This window comes from Lactuca virosa, chromosome 2, assembly GCF_052849685.1.
Source record: "Lactuca virosa cultivar CGN04683 chromosome 2, Lactuca_virosa_CGN04683_v6, whole genome shotgun sequence".
NCBI lineage: Eukaryota > Viridiplantae > Streptophyta > Magnoliopsida > Asterales > Asteraceae > Lactuca > Lactuca virosa.
The window spans coordinates 165,304,799-165,324,763 of NC_136427.1; the positions used below are offsets into that span (position 1 = coordinate 165,304,799).

At 35.2% G+C, this 19,965-nt stretch overlaps 1 pseudogene across 1 annotated transcript; it reads left to right on the forward strand.

The window, feature by feature from the left end:
* The first annotated feature begins 14,564 nt into the window (after positions 1 to 14,564).
* Positions 14,565 to 19,334, forward strand: LOC145156593 (bifunctional aspartokinase/homoserine dehydrogenase, chloroplastic-like; annotated as a pseudogene). Its single transcript, XR_013736813.1, has 14 exons — positions 14,565 to 14,850; positions 15,323 to 15,843; positions 15,939 to 15,989; positions 16,077 to 16,129; positions 16,376 to 16,591; positions 16,668 to 16,755; positions 17,010 to 17,123; positions 17,207 to 17,305; positions 17,386 to 17,580; positions 17,663 to 17,745; positions 17,843 to 18,016; positions 18,088 to 18,297; positions 18,611 to 18,844; positions 19,193 to 19,334. The product of XR_013736813.1 is annotated as a bifunctional aspartokinase/homoserine dehydrogenase, chloroplastic-like (transcript).
* Positions 19,335 to 19,965: the final 631 nt, after the last annotated feature.

The window sequence follows — 19,965 nt, forward strand, 5'->3', positions numbered from 1 at the left end:
TGAAGAAAAGACATGTTTTCAATGTGGAACACCTAGACAGATTGCTCGAAACTGTCCAAATCGCGCATACGTTCCCTACTACGCACAAGGCTGGCACAACGCGCCAAGAAGGCGATACTTCAAAAGAAACTCTTCAAGGCAACGTTCAAGCAATGGTGAATGGAACGCGCACAAGGCCAAGAATCCAAATCCCAAGGTCAAGAAGGGAATGCCAGCCAAAAAGTCCAATCCAAGAGATGCTCCAGTAAAGCCAAGACCGGTTAGGTCAAAGTCATCTCTAAGATCGGCTTCAAGTTCTGAAACAAGTGTCGGGGAACCCATCAGATCGAACAAGAAATGGGTTAAACCCAACTACAGATGGGTACCAAAGGTTCAATCTCCCAAATTTACTAATGCTTCTAACGTTTCTTCATCTTCTGTTTGTGATAAGCAGGATATGTCTTGGGAGAGAGTACCTTGCGTTAATCAAAGGTCAACCCAGTTTCAAAATGGATTGGGTTCCAAAGACCAACTGATCCCGTTCTGTGCTGGAACAGCTATGGAGGCATATCATCAGACTTCGGTTTGTTGGTAGTGGCTGTTCCAGGCACATGATAGGGGACATCTCTCAACTGTACATCACTCAGAACTTTGTTTGAGAGTATGTGTCCTTTGCGGGAAAGGGAAAGGAAGAAAGGAAAGGATCACACATGGGGTTTTGTGCTTAACGATGTGAAGAATTTTCAGATCTATTCCGAGATTATGCGTGTTGCTCTCAGTCCTTCTGGATGCAAATTCAATCGGTGACTTACGGTTTGAGTTTTCTTCTCGATACTCCTGAGTTTATCTTAAACTGATTCGTTTTGAAGACAATTTTTTTATTTTCTTATAGTTTTTCGTTAGTAGGTATTATTGGGAAGTGATATCAAGAAAGTGATAACGGGCAGTCTAAACATGTGTAAGGGACTGAATCTGAATTGTCTAGACTCTGTGTTCAATGTGCTGGTAGGCACGAAGGATTTGACAGTGTGGATTTAGATAGGATTGTTTGGACTGACCATACGACGCTCGGGTAGATTGAGCAGTGAGATAAACATGGGAACCCACGGGATACATTAAATTAATACGCATCTAGAACAGTGGTTCAACTTTTCCTTGATGTACGGACTTATGTCCTTAATTCTGGTTCTGATAGGGAAACTGGGGGGTTCTGATAAAGTAGGTATGTAGGAAATTATTTTCTTGCTTTCTATCTGTCAGTCATATGTTGCTTCCTCTGCGTGATTGGAAGAGATCCGGCCTGGAATGCAACATATGCAACTCTATTCTATGCATCTTCTTTATCTATGCAATTCTTCCTATCTGTGAGCCATATGCTGTCTCCTCTGCGTGATTGAAATGATCCGACCTGGAACACAGCATATGCAACATTCTACCTCTCAATCCCTCTATCCTAGTTAGCCATATGTTGTCCCCTCTGCGTGATTGAAAGAGATCCGACCTGGGACACAACATATGCACCTATTTCTAAATCTGACTCCCTCCTTAATAATTGTTTACTCACCTAAAGTAAGGAGTTCTTTGGAAGTTCTTGATAACCAGGGTATATCGGGAAGTGGGGAACACGTTCTAGTGAAACTAAAATTGAACCATTTAGAGGTTGTCTGTAGATCTCGCTGCTTAATTTAAGTGGACAACAATATCCGTGGTCGTCGTCAGCTGAATGGTATATTTGGAAAAGTTTGGAAATATTCTTCGTGTTTAAGTGGACCACAATACCGGCAGTTGACCAGATTTATTCATGAAGGTGAAGGTACTAATAAACAAAGTTAAGATTGTCTCACAACTTTGATCCCAAATATTTTTGTTTTTGTTAAATTTGTTCATAGTTTTCCTCTATGCACAAATTTAGGGGGAGAATTAAAAAAAATTCAAAAATCAAACAAAAATCAGAAAATTCAAAAATCAAACAAAAATTAGAAAATTAAAAATCCAAAAATAGTGTTATTTCTGTTTTATTTCTTGTTCAGAAAAAAAATCAAAAATCCAAAAATATTTTTGTTTCTGTTTTAATTTTCAGAAAATATGAAAAATACAAAAATATTGTGTGCTAAGTTTTCTTTTAGTTTTGTTTTGTCTTGAAAAGTGAATTCAGATATAGATGAGACTCATGGAGACTGTATCGAGAAATTCTGAGCCAAGGCTTCGCCCGTGATCATCGAAGAATTCTCATTCGAAGGAGCAAGAAATGAAGATTATTCTTTAAACATTCAATCCTTCAACCCTAGAAGCAAGGTGAAGCTGAACTTGAAGATCATGTGACAGATTGCATTGAAGCCTCCTCAATCAATTTGCTACTATTCATGAACCGGCTGAAGCCTCCTCAATCAATTAGATCTCTCTGTTGTTCTCTCTGAAGATTCTCAAGCTAAAAGTGCTATCTTTCAAGAATCTTATCAAGAAGCCTCCTCACCCAATGTGCGTTCAGAGTCAAATTTTGAAGAAAATCCCAACTGCTCAAGATGAAGTCATTCATTTAAGATTCATCAAGTTCATCTTGAATTTGTGAAGAATTTGAAGATTAATGTTGAAGCCAAACTCCCAATGAAGATTAACAAGAAAACCCAGCTAACTTTTTAGGGGGAGTTTGTTGGGTCAGTTAGAAAACAAAGCTATAAACCAAGGGGGAGATTGTTGGGTCAAAAATATGGCTTATACTTTACTTTTCTAGGCGTTAATAGTTTTTGGTCATGTAATATGTTTTTGCAGTTGTGTTTACGGCCATGATGGGTGTTTACGGCCGTGAACCTGTTCATGGCCCATGTTCCATATAAATAGATGTTAGGTGGGTGAGGAGTGTACAGCTAGACAAGGAGGGCCTAGAGGAGAGATATAGTGGAGAGCACATTGTAGAGAGAGAAAATTAGAGAGAAAAAGAGTTTGTGTGAGAGAATCTTATGTGTTGGAGCATCAATCTTATTGAATACATCATAGATTCATCTTCTTCTTCTCCTCCTTCTTCTCTATTTTGATCTAGCATCATCCAATTGATTGGGATTCCGCACCATCAATTGGATCCGATTTATACACAAGCATATTTGGGACTTACAATAGAAGAATCCCCTTAGCATCCAAAATGACACACTAGTGTTCTTGGAGATCATTGAGCCGATTTTGGTGTAAGAATATTCTCTCAAAAGTCATCCTTTATCCAAGGTGTGTTGTGAACCATTTGAGGTGTCACACTTGGGGCACTAATTTCTTAAAGGCCAAAACTACAAGCTACAACAAAGACGTAATTCTATCACTCATTTCTATGATGTTTATATCAATTGTATGCTAGTTGTAGGCTTAATGCTTTGGAAACAATATTTCATGTATAATTAGAGAAAACATAGATCCAAAGCATTTAGGGTTGTATGTGCACCATAGGATGTTGTAGTATACCAGAACCCAACACAAAGCACAAAGCAAGCAGCATTTGGGGCATCTAGCACTAAATGATCACATAAGCAGGCAGTCTTGCCTCAGAAGCTCCTGAAGATCTCAAAATACTAGCATGTATCACTATCAGCTCACATAACAGGTATAAAGGCATCTCTCCTAATCAGGTGTTAACCATGCAACAATGAGCAGATCCTTAGCCCTAATCTAGCATGCAATTCTCATATACTCACATCAAACATCAATCATATAAACACATGGGTATTTTGGGAAATACTTACTTGAGCTCAGTTGATTGCACGCATCGCACACCTTTTTATTTTAAAAGAAAACTTTCTTAGAAAATTAATTTTTTTAGTTAATTATACCAAATCCTCAGTTTGAGTTCAAGCACACCCGAGAGTATGCCTGAATCCCTCAAATCAAGGCTCTGATACCAACTTGTAACGCCCCAAATTACAACCCAAATTTTTCGATTAAAACTTTAAATATTTACTTAATTCATAACTATAAGAATCTTAAACTTTTATCAGAGTATCATTAAAAGTTATCAAGTACACAAGTCCCCCATTATGCGATGGAATCGAGCTATGCCCCTCCTTTAATATAAGAAAACCTGAAACATGTAAACCACAAATTATAAGCACAAAGCTTAGTGAGTTCCCCAAAATACCACACACAACACAACACAAATAAACAACTATGGGTTATCAACAACCTGGGGGACTATCACCAGTCCGAGTAGGCTAACAACACGCTTGGTGGGTTATCCGCAACCCTAGAGACTATCAGCAGTCTCAGTCACATATTAACAACATAACACAATAATAATAGCTAGACCCAGCTGGTTATCATAAATACAACTATTCTACCATATAGGCTCATACAAACATTCAAGAGTCACAAAGACAGCTAGCATCCTACATACATAATTTAGTGAGCCGGAACCGGGAGAAGACTCACCTGAATCGAAGAACCCTGAAACACTACGACACCATCCCTTTTCTGCACTGCTTGCACCCGCAAATCCACTAATACCAGAACCAGATAAAATCTTATTTAATAACCCAAAACCCTCAAGTTTGACCCAAGGTCAAACTTGGTCAAAAGTCAACGGTCAACGGAAGTCGAAGTCAACGAGTCCGTGCAGCGTACTCAAAGGTACACCCAACGTACTCGACCAAGTGGCACTCTTCCATTAAGTTCTTAATCTATTAAGTATCCAACACTAATATCTAGTCCCACAACATCATACTAAGTCATAAAGTTTCCACCTTTTTGACTTTCCATGTCTAGACAAGGTCAAAAAGCCAAAACCTTACTTATTAATCCATTAAGACATCATGACACTTTCATGGAAGGTATAGAAGGATCAAGATCACATTTTTATGGGTCCTAATAGCTCTATAATGGATAAAGTTGCCAAAACTATCCATTAGAATGGTTCAAACCACCAAGATCTAGACTTCAAGTATCAAAGGGACCAAGTCTCCAACCTTCATATCTGAATCACAGTGATGTTTTGATGGATAAACTTTCCAACTTTATCCATAACACGGTCATAAACTTTCAGGATCTAAAATTTATGCACTAAAATGACCAAAAGCTCATAACATCCAAAACTAGCTAGATCTAACAAAGACATCATCAAGAATCAAACGTTATACCTTTAGAAGAGAGATCAAGGTGAACAAAGTCCAGACCTACAAGCTCCAATGTAAACAACACTTCTCCAAGAAGTTCCTTCTTCTCCAAGGTGCACCATGCATACTCCAAAGCAATCAAAAACACCTTCTTTTAGCTCACAAGGCTCAAACCAAGGTTAGGGTTTTATGGGAGGGTGTTGAAGAGGTGGAGGCTGAGAATGGAGTGGGTTTGGGGAAGTTAAGGAGCTTAAATAGGGCTCAAACCATGAAAATAGGGTTTGGGCACTGATCACGTACGCCCTGTGTACTCCTGGTACGCCCAATGTACTCAAGGTGCCCTAGTACGCCCAACGTACTCCCCTCAGTACGCCCGACATACTTAGCTTAACCCAAAATCGTCCAAACTTCAAACGGTCATAACTTCTTAGCTTCAACTCCGATTTCGACGATCTTTATTTCCACGAAAAGGTATTGAGGATCTCTACAATCCTATATTATAAATTTTGACTTAAAACACATCGAGTTAAAATCCGTAGTTCATAAAAGAAGTCTGAAACACTACTTTCTCATTTTATCCTTTGACTTCAAAGCACAAACCGAACTATTGGATCACATATCTACATGACCCATATCCAAATGGGCCTAAACCTCTCTTCCCTAAAGCCCGAAGCCTTATGATACTTGATCTTCGGGTTACGGCCCCGAATTATGAAACGACCCGAAACAGGGTGTTACACATTCTAAACTGGTCAAATGATGTTGGAGTCCACTCAACTGCAAGATCACCCATAAAATGGAGCAAAATTGTCAAAACCCCAAATGACGGTATCTAAAGAACTAGATATCAAGATTGGAACTTTATACTCACAATCAGTGTTCTAAAGGCGCGCCATGGCAGACACTAAGGCAGGCCATGGCGTGAGGTGCGGCTTCATCATTACGAAAAGCCTTATAACATTGCTATTAGGCATAGCGTGTGGCAAGGCGTGATATGGCGTTCCATGGCGCGTTATGGCGTGTTATGGTGTGTGTTTTTTGTTAACTTTTTGTTATTAATTATTGATATAACACTTCTGAAAACTAGTTATATTTTACATAAATTTATATTAATGTAGTAATATAATTATAAATTAATATAAAATCGCCGCCTTACATCACGCCTTGAAAAACGCCATGGCTTGTAAAACTTGAGGCTTGGCCTTTCCGCCACACCACGCCTCGCGCAATTTAGAACCTTGCTCACAATAGTCCAGAAATATAGTGTCTTTGATGGATCCAAACTTGAAGCATCATTCCTTGAAACCAAAAGAACCTTCTTGATTTTTAAACTTCATCAAAATATCATAAAAAGCATCCAAAAGAGGAGAGATGAGAGAGGAGAAGCTCAAATCTTGAAGGTTGAGGCTAGGTTTTCTCTGAAGGGGTTCTAGAGGTCATGGAGGCTGATAAAATGGCCAAGAAGTGGGAACCTTATGCTTAAATATGTTGAAAATCCTAAAAATCATGGGTTTTGGCCTGACTAATCGTCGTGTAGTGGCAACGGTTCATCGTGTCGTGGAAATGCTCCATGTGATATGGCAATGCTCTTCGTGTCGTGGTGACAGTTTTCATCCAAATCCACCTCAACTTCAAACAACCATAACTTTTTCGTTTCAACTCCGTTTTCGGCGATCTTTATATCCACATTAAGGTATTGACGAGCGCTACACTTCTATCTAGTTACTTTTGGTTTAACACATGTTAAACTAAAAACCATAATACATGCAAGAAGCCTAACATATAACTTTTCCCATTTTACCCTTTGGCTCCAAAACACAAACGAAGGGCTTAGATTACATAACCAATATTATCAACATCCAATAAGGTCTAAACTATAGTCCCTTGAAACCCAAGGCCTTTACTTGATCTATTTATTGTCCACAATCCCGAAATACTTCGTAAAAAACTTCTCGAAATATGATGTTAGAAGTGGAGACTGTCTTCGTAATCCAGTTAATCATACACATGGGAAATTCAAGCAACTAAGTTTGGAGAAATTTCTAATGAAACGTATCATAAGCTTTCAAGATTTCAACTTTATAGGAGTATATAGTCAAATCCCTATAACTATCTTTGATGTCTAAGGCAACATTAAAACCTTTCCTAATAATCCATATGGGATTTTTAACCACATGTTTATGTGCATATAAATAGTCCTACACGGAAGGTTACATATGGTTGTTAGAAACTCATTAATTTTAACAAAGAAATACATAACCTAGTCAATGGCATTAAGAAGCATTAGAGGATCACGACCAGAAGCCAAAAACATTTCGACAAATACGAGGAATTTTGGATTACGATGCATGAGTCTCAAGGGCCGCACAAATATGAAGATGATTATCACATATAAGAGGATACGGTGTGGGCACATCTCGTGCTCGTTGTGGCTGAGGTGGACGCCAAAAACGACGTTATAACGGGGGGAACACCCCCCCCCCCTTCTCGTTTCTGCTCGTTATGGCACTTCTCGTGCCCGTTACCACTTATTGAAACGGGGAAAATGTATATGTTGGTATGTGACCCTTTGCAACGGTCAAAATTTAAAATAAATAAATAAATAAAAATTACCCTTTTTACTTTATATAAACACTCATTTTACTTCAATTTTTTTACATCTTTCTCTCATTCTCTCTATATTTTATACTTTCTTTTAATCAAAAATATGGAGTAAAACCCAAACACACCCCCCCCCTCCATCATCAAACCCAAACACACAACCAAAAACAACCTTGCCTCTCAGATTTGCGGGTTATGAAAATTATTTCAACATTTTATCGTCTCAAGGATCACCACAAATCCCATACCAAGGCGTCACTTTCAATCCCGCTTCACCACCACTGCAATTTCCCAACTCACCTTACCTTCAACAAAAACTTTTCCCTACTTTTGCTTTGATGCAACAAACAACCAACCAACCACCACCTACAACACAACCATTGGTTGAAGTGGAAGCGAGAGGTAGTAGGAGAGGGAATAGGAAAGGAAAAACGAAAGGGAAATCGATAGCGGTTGAAACGGGAAATGCAGACGTTCCACAATGGTGGACACCGGTGGAGGAATATGTTTTGACGGCGGCATGGTGTACTACTTCAAAAGACGAACTCCGCGAAAATGGAATGAAGAAAGGAGCTTCTTGGGGGGCGGTGCGCGACAACTTTCACGATATTTTGAAGAAAAATATGTGTCGCAACAATGACATGTTGAGCAGCAAATGGAGTCAAATAACCAAGCGGTGCAGCAAATTCAACGGTATTTACAACCGGCTTGAGGCGCAACATCAAAGTGGAACCAACGACTTCGATTTGTTCAAATCTGCAAAAGAACTATATCGGGTCGAAATAGGACATGTTTTTGAGTTTGAGAAATCATGGGAGTTGTTGAGGGCGGATCCAAATTGGAATAAAACGCCTACATCGTCGGAGGTTCAATCCAAAAGGTCTTGCAATTCGAGCTCGATCGACGTGTCGGACGCACGGACTCACATCAACCTAAACGCCGACACCGATGAGATCCTGGATGATATCGAGGAGATATCCCCACCACGACGACCGCCCGGACGCAACAAAACGTGGTGCGCTGCAAGGCATGCAGAGGAGGTTGAAGCGAAAGCAAAAGACGCGACGAAAATGAGAGCAAAATTCGACGAGCACAATTTATTAATAAAAGAAAAAAATGACTTGAAACGTCGTCATTTGGAGTTCCTAGAAAGGAAGTCACGGGAGAAGCAGGAGCAAAAAGAAAGGGAACTAATGACACATATGTTGTCAATTCTTCGGACGAGCAATGAGGGTTTGGCGCCTAATGATCTAGCGGTGCTACAAGCGATGAAGGAACAAATTAGGAAAAAATATTTGGGTTAATTAGGATTTTAGGAATAATTTGAATGGTATTTTAGGAGTATTGTCGAATTAGTAGTATTGTTGTGTGGTTTTAGGAGTAATTTGAATGGTATTTTAGTTATGATTTTAAGTTTAAAATTATGCTTTTTTTTAATTGTAATCGTAATTTTAGATTTCAAATATTATGTTTTTTTGTTTGGTTTTAAAAAGTTTATGTTTTATAAAAATATATTCATTTTAGTGATTAAAAAAAACATAAAAACGAAAAAAAAAAACGAAAAAAGAAAAAAAAATAAAAAATAAAACATATTTATTCTCAAAAAGTTGGTGTTATAACAAGCAAACAATTTTCCCACTTGGTGTTATAACATCATTTGCTTATGTGACATGTCAGGTGACACAACTTGGTGTTGCATCTTGTTGCCCACATCCAATGCTCTAAGCTCTCTCATGGCTTTTTGGTGAGCAACAAAATAGTGACCACGAGAGTTTCATATTGCGATGAACATCATTTAAATAAGAATAAAAAGCGCTAAGAACGTTACAAAAGGCACAAATAAGTAATTTGATATATATATATATATATATATATATATATATATATATATATATATATATATATATATATATATATATATATATAGGTAGGTTTAAATGTGGATGAACAAATATTGTCTGGATGTAGGGATTAATATGGGCCAAGTATTATTTAATTTTAATAAATAATTAATTAACTCTTCCACCCTTTAATTTAGGCAAATTACTCTATTTAAAACTCTATCTTCTCAATCATCTTCGCCTTATCTACGTTTTCATTCTTCTTATCATCTTTGCGATGCGAAACTTATACATCTGTTGAGGTATGTTCTTCCTCAAACAATCTGTCAAAATTACTTTGGTTCTCAACCTAACCCTTATCTCAAATCAGATCAAATGTAATTTGGTTCAGATCCAAAATTGATCTTCCTAATGCATATATTGTCAATACACAACATCAATCCCCAAGAATCTGATGGTGTTGACCAAAGTCTTTTTTTTTTATGTCGTTCGTCCTCTGGTTCATCATCACCCCCATCTCTTAATCAGATCTTAATTTTTCCATCTCCGTGTTCAAAATTTCACTATCTAATTCAATATTAATCGGTTATGTTGAAAGCGATAGTTATAGAGGCATCAGAGGAATAAAATGTTGGCTAAGGTAGATCCTTCTCAGAAATCATAAGCGTGTATTGGATTATGTTCGTTGATTCTTCATCATCGAGTCGTCGAGTATGCTACCTGATCGGTATTCTCCCTTACAGCCATGGCTAAACAAACAAGGATCTTTCTAGGTTAGTTTCTCTTATTATCAATTCTTGAAATATAGTGTAGATTAGAACTGATTGGCAAAGATATTGAGAAGTTCAGAAAAAATATGCTTCGTGTGTTCATTGTTCTAAACAGTACGTTTTTCTTGATCTTGAATTGAGAATAAGTTGTGTTGGAGGCAATACAAGACCTTTATAATAAATGTTATTCTTATTTTCATTTGAAAGTGATTATGATTAGGTTGAATATGATTATACTAATGAATTAAGATTATCAGGAAGACACTATATAATTTAGAAGTTGGGGGTCAATACCCACTGTGCTTTCATTCTTCTTTAATTTTACATATTCATCAGTTAAGTTGATTTTGCAATTTAGAATATGACTTAACCCTGCATATGATTGTCTGCCAAGTATTTGTTAAAATGCTTGAATGAATTAGTATCTTATCTTTGAAAATGCAACATCATAATACAAGTCATGTTATTTGTATAATCTTATTCCATGCTTATTTCTATTTTTTAATACATGTCTTTGTTTACTCGTTTGTTGAAGATCTAAAGTCAAAGGAAATAAATTCCTGTCTAGGAAGAACGAGAATGAAGATTGTTTCATGAATGACATTGTATTCTTATAGAATGAAGAGTTTTTCAAAAATGATTTACTATAAAGCTTGTATTCTTAGAGAACATGACAAAAATTCAACAAATGACATTGTATTTTTATAGAATGTGACAGTAAAAATTGTTTTTTTGTTTATTTTTGGACCTTAGATTCTTCAATAATATTAATAATAGATGATTATTCTTTAAGAATGTTGTTATTCTTCAACTCATGGTTCAAAAAATTGTTATTCTTCAAAATGTTCACTTAATCAGATATGTATTCAATCAGAATTTATATTCAATCAGAATATGTATTCTATTAGAATATGTATTTTAAACTCTTGGTCAACATTCATCCCTACATCCATACAATACTTATCATCCACATTATAACCTAGCCATATATATATATATATATATATATATATATATATATATATATATATATATATATATATATATATATATATATATATAATGGAAATAAAAGGAAAAAAAAAATCCTTATTTCTAGTAGAAATATAATAAATAAATAAATAAATAGAAAATAAAAAATAATAAAAAAATAGTGACTGTTTCATAATAGAAAAACCGAAAAAAATGTTTAGATAATCGGTCATAAACTCATAATAATTCAAATAAAATGAAAACAGCTTTAATAACCAATATAGAAAAATAATAATATTGAGTTGGTAGCCACCTTTTCATGTCTTATCTGATCATAGATTCATATTTCATAGGCTTTTAGAACTCAGTTTTTAATTATTAGATATCAAAGTGGACCGGTCTTCTTAGCTGTGAAGGTTGAACCGGACAGATTAGGTTTGTAAACAATAATGAAAAAGCAAGTGTAGGCAAGCTGTTGAAATCAATTTCAAGTCAATGAAGTACAGTATATTATTTACATATAAAAGTATTAACAATCATAAATCAGAGTGATAGCTGGCGTCCTTTAAAGTATAGATACTAGTAAATGAGGGTAACATATCACCACCAGAACTCGTCCTCAATTTTAATTTGCATTTAACCATTTCGTCCTCCTCTTCTTCCCCATCACCATTAATACCTCACTACCTCCATTCTTACCAATTGAGTTTCCATTTACAAATTCAAATTACTCCGAATCCAATACTAACTATATTTTCTTAGTTTCGGTTCAGTCTTGATATCAGTCCTAGACCACTCCAATCCCAGACCAGTCTAATCACAGTTTCGGTCTCTTTCAAACTTATAAGCTTACTACGTCAAATACCAAGAGTTTGTTTGTTTTATTTTAACTTAATAGACAAACCATCATTGGATATATATTGGTGTTTCTAGGGCATCTCGTTGATTTTAAGGGTCATGTACGAAAAATAAAATTGAGCCTTTAAATATAACTTTTATATATATATATAAGCAAAATTCATTAATACTATAATAAGTTGATAATTGTTTAAAAACAACAAAAAATAACGATAATAAATATTCTCCAATAGAACAATAACTATCTTTCCAAACCATTAAGTCTTTTTTGTAACATTGTTGACCATACTACTTTAATAACTTCAATTTTAAGAAACTTGTTTCTGCAGATAGTTATTATAATAGTCGGCAAGACTCTATATGCATTAATTGCATTAGAAAAACAAATGATTTTTTAGATATATTTTAAAACATCGATGAGGTTAGTAGTTTCACTCGGTAAGAACTTGTCAACCAATTTAACTCTAGATAAAGTTTATTGGCATCAATATTTGATCTTTCACCATACTTAAGTGCGACTTTAAGACGGCTACAAAATAACTTAGGACATGTGTCATTAAATTTCTTTAATTTTTTTAGAAGTAGAAAAACAAAATTCTTTTTCATACTTATTGTATTGTTCAAATCTTATTTTAAGAGAATTCATCGCTTGAAACTAAAACAATCAAACACACAAGCCACAACATAAGTCAATCGATTTTGAAATTGAAACATAGCTTGTGAGCATGGATTTCTGTAAAGATAGATTTTGATTTCTTAAATTAAAACAATCAATTAATCAATATCTGAAACTGAAGGCCAAAAGTGATTCTGAAATTGATTGGTCTCATTGGATTTTTAACTTACAATTTTGATTTCTGAATCAGATGGTACACTGGTTTTGAAACAATAAGGTAATCAATAACCAAGTACACACACGCACCCTCAACGACTTAGAGAGTTCAAGAGAATGAGTAGCGACGTAGTCACTCTCAAACTGGATTGGCGAGAATCAGAGGGTGAACTGAATTTGGCATAGTGAAGATACCTTTGAATCGATGTTGTTTCCGGACATGGATTACTAGTCTACTATAAATAATCGTATTGAAATTTAGGCCGCCTCCACAACACGGCCCTGTGCGGTCGCCCACCTCGCACACTCTCAAAGACGCTCATGGGTCTTTCCTTTTTACGTAAGGTAAGTTCGGCAACGAATTTTATGAGATTTTAGCTTTATTTTTTATAAAATAAAAAATAAATAATAATTAAAAACTCAAGTTAAGGAAAAAGCTTCGGAATTAAAGTACAAGTTCAAAACTTTTATTTTACACAAAAAACTCAAACTCCAAAAAAAAAAAAAAAAAAAAGCTTTTGAGACCATTTTACTTTTACCTTTTATATTTCCATTATTTTAGCATTTTTTTATTCATTTTAAAACAAATTATTGAAATCGTCTATGTGGTTTGTTAAAATTGTGTGTTTGGTCCCTAACGTTTATTTTGCACTCAAACGATCCTTAATATTTATGTTTGTTACGTGTTTTGTCTCTCATAGACCTAAATAACTATATTGCCCTTGTTTATTTTTTTTACAATTTATTTATTATTTATTATAATTAAAAAAAACTCATCCTTTTTCCACCACTACTAGAAAAAAGTCATTTAATGACGCGCAAACAATGACACGCGCTGATAGAGGACACGCATTTGTGTGTGCCCTAACAAATAATGTCAGTTTTGCAAAATTTGAAGGATAGAGGACACGTATTTTTGCGTGCCCTAAAATTAGTGTCAAACAAAAAAAACACGGAGGGCACCTATTATAAAAAGCGTGTCATGTGAATGTGTCGTTTTATATTTTTTAGGAAGGCGCGTCTCCGTTTTTTTAATAGCCTATGGGGGGAAATGGAATCCCAATAAAATTAAACACCCCGCCTGATTCATCTCCTTCTTCTCCTTCTAAAATCCTACCATAGAACCCTAATAATCCTTTTGAATCAGCCCATCCTTTTGAATCGGTTCATCTTCCTTTACCTCTGCGCGCACACACACACACACTCTCTCTCTCTCTCTCTCTCTCTCTCTAGGCCGCCACCACCAGCATCGAACCCCATAAGCTTTAAGGCCGGACGGAATGGAAGCGGGAAAGAGGAGAGGGAAGCTTCCCTCTCACTGGAACACCATCCCTTGGGTGAGGGGAGCAACCCGTAGGAAAGAGGTGGGGGGAGGGGGTGCCGCACTCTCTCTCCTTGTGCTATTGGGCAGTTTTTTTTTATCTTTTTTAATATTTATAAAATTATATACCTATTAATATATATATATATATCAAAATTCATGGTTTTTAATTCCTTACAAAATGAATATAATATATGTATGAAATATATTTTAAAAAGAAAATAAAAAAATAATGAGGGAGCTTCCCACCCATTCCTTGAGGTGAGGGAAAGGAAAGTGAGGGAAAGAGTTTGGAGTGCATCTAGAAACCTAAGCACACACTTCCGCTATGTCAAGGTACCGGTTCAAGATCGGAACGCCACGTCGTAGTCCACGATGTCATCATCGTCTCCACAAACCGCTGTCAATGGCGGAGAAAACGAATGTGACTGGGTCTGGAACGAAATCAAAGTCGAAGCTCGCCGTCAATTTAAGCACACACTTCCGCCTTCTCCGACCCATCTCTCCTCTCCACCACCGTCACTGATCTACGCGCCGCCCGTCAAGGAGACCCATCTGATCATACTCCTTCTTGGTTCACTCCCAAAAGGTACATTCTTCATGTTTCTTCTCACACAAAAAATTGTTTCTTCTTTCTGTCATCATTTTGACGTCCCTGCAACTTCAAGGCTTCAATCAGGTTTCATTCTCTTCTCCTTATATAACGATTTCTTGTTTTTGTTTCTTCTACATGATGCTAGTATTCTGTACACACAATGAATATAATACATATTCTATTTCAGTGATTGTATAGGAGTATGAAATCTATTATGTTAAACTTATTAATGAGTTTTGTACCATAATGAAGTAATTCCTTTATGAATGAGAAATAAACATGCTATGTTATCATGTTAATTTTGAAAAACTAACAGGTGCTTTGTATATTTCCCTATTAGTAATTAGATTGTCTTTTTTTTTTTACTCATGTCAATTGATTAGTTTCAGTGAAAATATTATGAAATCATAATCGAAATACTCCAATGCATCTAACTCTGTGTACTTTTGTTTTATTCATCTAACAGGGAGTTATATGAATTGTGAATCACTATGAATTATTAGAATTGATAGGTGAATCCTTCAATGGTGGATAAAGGAACTCCAGCTGCTTGCCAGATCACATATTCATCAAATAACAAAGCTCCCACTTCTATTGAAGCTAATAATGGCATGGAGGGTAGAGTTGGAAAGATGAAATTGAACAGCATTGATTTGAACATGGTTTATAATGAATCTCAAGATGGTATGGAGAGGTTTGAGACACCTAAAAACATAGACAATGTGGACACCCTCAGAAATCAAGTCCTCCACAGACAAGTGGGAACTCTGCTTCAACAACACTTAGAAGATATATGGCCCTGGAAAATTGTCTACAACATCATTTATTTACTTTTCTTTTAGAGAAAATTGTTTTGTTTTTGGTGCTAATTTGAAGCTTTTGTAGGCCATTTCTGCAATGACATGGGGGACAACATCGTGTCCAAAGGTCGAGAAGATTTATGGCCCTGGAAATCAGTATGTGGCAGCTACAAAAATGATTCTCCAAGTATGTGATCCCATTTGTGAATTAAAAAACAAAATTTTAACAAATTTCATATAAAAAAACCTAACTATTTTTGTATACAAAAATGATTCGACCAGTCACCATTTGGACAGATGTTGATGGTGTCTATAGTGCAGACCCTAGAAAAGGTCAGAATCTTTTTACTTTTTTATTCAGATTAATAAAATCTGTTGAAAATTGAAATCTTTCTCAAGAACAAACAACATCTTTTGTAGTTAGTGAGGCTGTGATCTTGAATAACTTGTCTTATCAAGAGGCATGGGAAATGGTAATCTTATTCTTCTCTTTCTGTTTTATAAATTATAATCATACCCTTTTTGGGTCTTCTTAGATGTTGTTTCTTTTTAACTTAATGAGCTTAATGAAATGAGTTAAGCACATAATCTGGCTTAATGTATTAAGACACCAATTCTTTACCTATCATTACTCTTTCAATCAGTTTTTCCATACATGACTTAATGAGAAAAAAGGACAAAACGGCCCCTTAATTTTGTTTATAACTTGGATGATGCAGTCATATTTTGGGGCAAATGTTTTACATCCAAGAACTATAATTCCAGTGATGAGATATGACATTCCCATTGTTATAAGAAACATCTTCAACCTCTCTGCACCTGGAACAAAGATTTCAAGATCACCTGTTAATGAAATTGAAGATAAAAAGAATTTGGTAACATATGTAAAAGGGTTTTTTAACAATAGACAATTTAGCCCTTGTCAATGTTGAGGGGTGAGTTTTTCTTGCATTTTATGTCCACTTTATCATTTTCTTTTACATTTTTTTTTTACTTTTTTTTTTGCTTCAGAACTGGAATGGCAGGTGTTTCGGGTACAGCAAGTGCCATTTTTGGTGCTGTAAAAGATGTTGGAGCTAATGTCATCATGATTTCTCAGGTATTTATCTCACTCTACTTTTATATAAGTATAAAAAAGGTATTTTGGTCTTTTTTAATGAAAAAGATGAATGAATAGGATCCCTTCCTCCCATCCCTAGAAATAATGAAATTCATCAAACATGGAATCTGAAGGAATTGAATTCGGTCCATATGGCAACCAAAAACACCATGGAATGGAATCGAAAATTCCAAACCAAACCCATCAAATTACTATTTTATTTTTTATTTATTTTTATTATTGTTTTATTTCAGGCTAGCAGTGAACATTCTGTCTGCTTTGCTGTCCCTGAGAAGGAAGTGAAAGCAGTTGCAAAGGCATTAGAGGCCAGATTTCGTCAAGCTTTAAGTGTTGGACGTCTTTCTCATGTGTTGACTTTTTTATAAAAACTTTCACCTACAATTTTCACCAACTTTTTACATAATAAATGTTAGTTACATTTTTGTGATAGGTGGCAGTGATTCCAAACTGTAGCATTCTTGCAGCAGTTGCCCAGAAAATGGCAAGTACTCCAGGTGTCAGTGCAACTCTATTCAATGCACTTGCAAAGGTAACACTTTTTTTTAATTGAAGTCATACATATACATTATAATATAACATGATATTTATTTATTAAATGTTGAAATTCAGGCTAATATTAATGTGAGAGCTATAGCACAAGGGTGCTCTGAGTACAACATCACTGTAGTTGGAAAAAAGGAAGATTGTGTAAGAGCCTTAAGAGCAGTTCATTCAAGATTCTATCTTTCAAAAACATCAATAGCTGTGGGTATTATTGGGCCTGGGCTTATTGGTGCCACTTTACTTAATCAGCTTAGAGAACAGGTATATTTTATAGTTTATATTTCATATCATTTCTTATTAATTGCTTATGAATCCAAACATTTATAACTTGCATCTTTTTCAGGCAGCAGTGCTGAAGGAAAAATCCAACACAGATTTACGTGTCATGGGAATCCTTGGATCAAAGAAAATGCTACTGAGTGACACGTAAGTTTCATTTGTTGAAAATTTCATTGATCATTATATTAATTTTTAATTTTTTGATTTTGGTGATGTATGGGTGTTGTCCTTTCTACATGGAAAGAAGTTCATAAGGAGAAAGGGGAAAAAGCTGATTTGGAAAAGTTTGTTCAACATGTTCATGGGAATCACTTTATTCCTAATACAATAATAGTAGATTGTACAGCAAGTACTGTTGTAGCAGATCACTACCATGACTGGTTGCGAGAAGGAATTCATGTCATTACCACTTGATATGGTAACAATATTAAAATTCTATTCCTACAATGGAATGTAATCACTCATTCCATTCCATTCCATTAATTGCAGTATTTGAAGATGACAGCTCTTCAATGGCAATCATTTACTCATTACTTTTATGAAGCCACTGTTGGAGCTGGTCTTCCAATCATGCATACTTTACGAGATTTACTTCAAACAGGGGACAAGATTATACGCATTGAAGGAATTTTCAGGAAAAGGTTGCTAGCTTGGCTGATAATGATGCTAGGCTTGTTGTAGATCCAAACAATAATGATGGTAAAAGTGTATTTAAAGGCTTAACCTTCCATTTTGTTATTTGGGTTTTAATTATGTTCTATTAGTGTGTTTAATTTTTACCCTGTTTATTCCATTCTTGGTCATTGCATATAGCAGACATACTGATACTGATTATGTGACTAGATAATAGTTAGTATCTATGATGTATCTGTTGATTTTACTAATATGGGAAAGCTCCTCAATGTATAATCTATAACCATATTTTATTCTATGCCAAATAATAATAATAATAAAACTTAGGTGTCGATTTTGAGTCAAACTAACTAATGTTTATTCTTCTGTTTTGTTTTAGAGTTTTGAAAGGTGAATTACAAAAGGATGGGTGATACCAATGAAATCAAAGCATCCTTCTACACTTGCAGGTCCTTTTTCCTTTTTACAATTGTTATCTTTCTAATACTCTGTCTGCTTCATGACAGTTACCATGCAAAAACTGTGATAAATAGTAAGTTTACCCCTGGAAAGGACTCCATTCAACAAGGATCAAATATTGACATCAAGGGTTCAAACTGTTCTCTTTAGTAAGGTAATTATAGGTTGAAATGAAATAGTCCATTTACTTGAGATTTTTGTCATTTTTACGGAAATAATCGATATTTTAATTTTCAAAATTGAAATCCAAAGTGAAGTAATTATTTAGTTATATGGAATATGATCTATGCTATTTGCTAAATCTGGTGTTTATCAAACTGTTTGTTGACATTTGCCAAATTGCTTCTATTTGTTAAAATAGTTAATACATGTTCAAGTATGTATACCAATACCTTTTTTCATATAGTGATATAATAATTTATCTATTCCACGAGTTTGTTTGCAAATATTTATCTAGAAACTTGATTAGATTGTTTTATATTTATCTTTATCTTTCGAGTAGGAAGAAGATCCAGAATGGTATTCACGGGCAACCAACTTTATCTCAGAGCCTGTTATAGACAACACTGCAATTTATCTATTCAGGTTATTCTTTTAGAAAGGAAATTGTCAAAGGAGAATTTAGTCATGGGTTTCTTTTATTGTTGTACATGTTTTGTTTTCTATAATAAATATTGTGCAATATTAGCAATGTGTTACATTTACTTACTATTGGAATGATTATTTGAATTTTGACATATTAGTGCAATGAATTATCTTTATTGTTTATGGTATTTTATTTTGTATTATGAGACTTTTAATGTATTATTTAATTTGAAAATTAGTAAATCTATCAAAAATATATAATTATAAAAACATTTAAAATTATGACACGCAAAAATGCGTCTCGTCTTCCTTTATGATAGAGGCTTCCTTGATACGCATTGCGTGTCATAAACACACGCGTCGTAAGGTTATGACACGCAAATGCGTGTCGTCTTCCTTTATGACAGGGCCTTCCTTGATACACATTGAGTGTCATAACTGCGCGTCGTAAATACGTGTCATAAATGCGCGTCGTAAATAGACGACATGCAAAAGCGTGTCGTCTCTTGTTATGACAGGGCCTTCCTTGACAAGCATTTGCACGTCGTCTGAGCGTTTTACGACACACATTCCGCGTCATAAAAGGTTGTTTTTCTAGTATTGCACCCTACCCAAACATAACTCTTCCTCTCCTACACATCATTGTATCAATCGAAGAAAAAACCTAAAATGGACCTCAGCCACCACCAT